Genomic DNA, 4,880 nt, shown 5'->3' with positions numbered 1-4,880 from the left:
CAAGAGGAGGGTGACAAATCGGACAGCTCCGACAGTGAGTAATTGTTTTCTTTTTCAACTAAATTTAACCTCTCGACAAGAGGATCGGTTGGAATTTTCGGTTCACATACCTCTTAGATAAAAACATCTAAGTCATGTTGGTCGGCATAATTGTCATAAACACTAAATAAAACAAATAGTTATAAAAGATAAAATATACCACATCCAACGAGGGCCGACGGGGGCGGATACCAAAACCATCGCATCATATAATAACAAACAATAATAAAAATAAGAAAATTATACAAGTATCTATCTAAATATACAAGTAAGAATTTTTTTTTAGAAAGAAGATAAGAACAAGAGGCTCGCCACGATGGTGCTGGCGACGAGCGCGGGCGATCAACGGCGGTGAGGACGAGGACGGGACAAGATGGACCGTCAAACCTAAACAAATCTTGAGGAAAATGGAGTTTGGACTAGAAGCTTGAAGAGGAGAAAACTTAAGTGTGGCTCGGGCATTTCATCGAACATCTCATGTGCAACAGAGGTGAGCTAGAGCAACACACACCTCTCCCACGACCGGCCAAAAAAACAAAGCAATGGCTCTGTTCGCAGGCAGGGGCGGGGGTATATATAGGCTTCTCTTTAGTCCCGGTTGGTGGCTTAAACCGGGACAGAAAACTGACATTTGGTCCCGGTTTTAGTCACCAACCGGGACTAAAGGTACTCAGCCAAGAGCGAGGCTCATTAGTCTTGGGACCAAAAGTGTTAGACGAACCGAAACCAATGGCCCCTGAGACCCGGCCGGCGCCCTGGCCTCACGAACCGGGACTGATGCCCCCTTTGATCCCGGTTCGTGAGTGAACCGGGATTAATGTCCTTATCCAGGCCTCAACCAAAGCCCTTTTTTCTACTAGTGCACTACTTCCATGATGAAGACAGCAAGTAGAACATGCCAATTTTTGGTGTCCGATGACATGTATGTTGCATGACAATGTATGGATTTGAGGGTTTGCTATGAGGGAGATTGTTGTGGACGCGGACAATTGAGGAGTGACCGGTCAGGAAAAGCAAAACAAACTATCCTACAGAACTAATGGAAAACGTTGCTAAAAAGCTGATAGAAAACGGCAACGGCAACCAAACCTGCGATACGAAGACACCCTCAACGCTGGAGCCTGGAGGGCTACAGCCGTACAGGCAAAACCACACAGGCTAAAAACAACACACTAGAGAGTGTCCACTTCACATCGACACTACATCCGCTAGTGTCATAACCATGGGATTCCAGCCGTGTCGACCCCAGCCTATGAGCCCTCCATTGAGGCACCGAAGATACCGTCGAAGCATGCTCTTTCCTCAAAGGTGCCCACCATGTTTCCCTCCCGCTCCGCCTCTCGCCTCCAGGATATTTCGGAAACGCCGGCCAGGACGATCACAATGTGGTTCATCCAGCACCTCCTGCTCAGGGCTGCAAGCTGGCAGTCATGGCGCCGAGCCTCGTAACCCTCAACGTGTTTGGGCTGCTAACCAATGTGGTCTGCAGATGCACACCCATCTCTGAAAAAGTTGCTACCATAAATTCTGAGGTTTCATGTGACTGAACCACAGTTTATTTGAATCTGCAAAATAGAGTAGCAACACAGGATAAAAGGAAGACTGCTTCTTGACGCTTCATCGTAAGACAGGTTGTTACATAAGAACAGTAATGATTCTCCAAATTACTCAACAGAAGTAATTTTAAGGAGTAGTACATATAAGTTACTGAAAAGTTGACTCGACAGAAAACTTTTAAGAACTTTACATGAATACTAATAACCATTATCTATAAAGAATTAGTGCAGAGCTAACAAAATTTTGTCCAACGAGTAATGATCTAACTGTAGGTTGATACTAACAAGAGGGAAAAGAGCAGCACAACGGGTGTGCAAGGTTTTAGCAGGCAATATATTTCACATTATTCAGCGGAGTACGCACTGACAATGGGAGTTACCTGTGGAAAGCAGTAGAGAACCAATCAATCCAATAAAAGTAGTCGCTAAACATGCTTATCTATTGGAAAATGAGCAGTGAGTATGAAAGGAAACTAGCAAAGACCCCACGGTTTTAGACCGCGAAGTGCTAACCAATGTGGTCTGCAGATGCACACCCATCTGATCTCTGGAAGTTGCTAGCATCAAATCCGACGATCCATGGTGACAGAACTGCAGTTTATTTGAATATATGCAAAATTAAGTAACAACACAACTTTAAAGAAAGAGGCTTCCCGCCGCCTCATCGTGGGACATGTGGCTACAGAAAAGAAATAATGATTCTCTAAACGTAACACTTTTAAGAACTTTGAATGAATACTGATAAGCATTATTTACAAAAAAAATAGTGAAATAGTTTAGAGCTAACGAAATTCTGCCCAAGGACCAAGGATAGAACTGTAGGTAGTTTACTAGTAAGAGGGAGTACAACAGTTCAACGGGTATGCAAGGTTTTTAGCACGCAATGTGCTTCACAATATTCAGTAGAATAAACACGGACAATGAAAGTTACATTAATTAGCTAAAATGCATGTGGTAAGTACTAACCTTAAGAAGCACCCGCCAAAAAAAACTCATACTGTACTAACAAATTTATCTGCTAGAAAAAATCTCTATCATAAATTCATAATACACTAAACATGTAGCTGAAATGCTTAGTTCTATTCTACAACTGAGTGATCAACATGCTGCAAATTACAATATCCATTTGATACTGGTAGAGCCGTAGAGGCAATGCAACTACTCTGGTTTCTGAAACAGGCAGGATTACAAATCATCAACATTGACATTTCGCAACCTTTTGAGCTAGCATGATCACAATACATGCTGCACACATATCAGAACCGGAAAAAATAAGAGACCAAGAAAATCTTAGCAATGAAATCAGCCAATGCAGACTGTGGGCGCTCGTATCAGAACATAAGCAAACAACTTTGCTTAGCTAATCAGGTAAGACATAAAAATAATCAAAATAGATCACACTAAAGTGTCTCATACTCATACGGTTCTACTTGTTACACATCCAAATTCCAAAGGCATAGAACATATACAACAAGTCATACCAAATGTCTCATGCCCATTCATATGGCTCAGATTGTATGTATTGTTCATATACTAACATAAACAAAATACAGTATCTCCGTTTGAATGAATCTTTGTGAAGAGTTCACTTGAAAACACAACGGAGCACCTTGCCCATGGCTTCCCATTTTCAATCAGCAGAACATTCATCAATTGGGAGTTGCCAGCTGCCGTATTCCTCCGTCCAATGGTAGGCAGGAGGACAAGAGCGGCACATATGGGAAAAATCGCATAAATCTTTGGTAGTTATGGTCAAGGCGATATACAATTGGTCTTTCACGATGATCCAAGTCGTATGCCAAAATTTCATTGTTTGAATGATGTATGAAGATGAGATTGGCATGTGGGTGTAGTCCAATGACTTTGAGGAACGTCTTACCCGGAACCGCATCTGGAAACCTGTACAGTTTCCAGTACATGCATTCGTCATTCTGCTGACGACTCGCATCCCAGTCATAGACCTCAGAACCAAGAACGTAGGCCGATAGAGTCAAAGCTCTGCGTGAGATGAACCCTTCACGATCGCAGGAATCGATATAAAGTAGCCGGCCGGCAGACTTCCCGATGAAACCTGAGAAACCCTTGACGGCGAGTATCGGCAGCAGGAGGGTTCTCCATTTCACCCCTTGTGCATCAACCATCGCCAGTCCGGACTCATCTATGAGCAGGTGCAGAAATCCCTTATGGAAAACCCCACGCTGACCAAAGCATAAGGTGACTTGGATGTCCCATTTGGGCTCCATTGCCACCCATGCACGGGTTTTTGAAGAGTAGATCCTCACTCCCGTCACAACCAGGGGGTGTATGCCCTGGCTGTCCGGGGGTAAAATGTCTGTCACAAGCTCGAAGACATGGAACTCTTGAGTGGATACAGCGCTGTCGAAACCCAGGTAAGCGCTGCTGAGGTTGCCAGAGTAGCCAGAGTGAGGCAGCACGATATACTCACTGGTAGCTGGATTGGAGACCATGTACCGAGAAATTCCAGCAGCGGTGTCCGTGCGAATGCTTGCAAGAAACAGTCCGTCGCAGGAATCCTCGAGGGAGCAGAAGCAGTCCGTGCTATCGGGCGGTAGTGGCAGACGCGGGTGGGTCTCAGGGACGCTGGACCAAGGGAAAGCAGACATATCCGCGTACTTGATGCCGTCGAAGCCGCGGGGCTCGGCCGTGGCCTCGTTGTTGATGCGGTAGAAGAAGCCGGCCAGGGTCTGCGCCATCTTCTTCCGATTGGCGGGGTCGGCGATGATGCCGCGCCAGGCCGGGCAGACGCACTTGCAGATGCAGAGAGATTTGTAGGGCACCCGACAGAGGATCTCCGCGATTAGGTCGTGGGTGAGCCTGGACATAGGCTCATCCATGCCGGCCGTCCGCCGCGAGCGCTGGCTGCGGTTCTCGCGGAAGGGATGGGCTGGAATTGGTAGGCTGTGGCGGCGGTCGGCGGGGATGGATGCCGGCGGCCGCGGCGGCGGGGTGCCTTTAGGGTTGGGGACTCTTTGAGTGGGGAATGAGGGGCAGGTAGGTGGGAGGGGTTAATTCATTGTGTACATAGAAAGTTGTATATATATTTCGATTTCTTATTTATTTTCTCTCATTTGTTATTCATCAGTTGCCTGATGCTCTGATCTGGGTTAGTCGATTTTGGACGAAGCACCGAGGTAAAGATAGGACACCGCAAGGAGCACCAACGAGAGGCAGGGATGCTAGCGAGGCCTAGCCAGAAGGGTCAGAGCCAAGGATGATGGCAATAGTGTCACTGGTAGAAGAGAGTCAGAGGTTGATGGGTTTGGG

This window comes from Triticum dicoccoides, chromosome 7A (genome assembly GCF_002162155.2).
Source record: "Triticum dicoccoides isolate Atlit2015 ecotype Zavitan chromosome 7A, WEW_v2.0, whole genome shotgun sequence".
Taxonomy (NCBI): Eukaryota; Viridiplantae; Streptophyta; class Magnoliopsida; order Poales; family Poaceae; genus Triticum; species Triticum dicoccoides.
Note: the sequence above shows the minus strand (reverse complement) of the source record.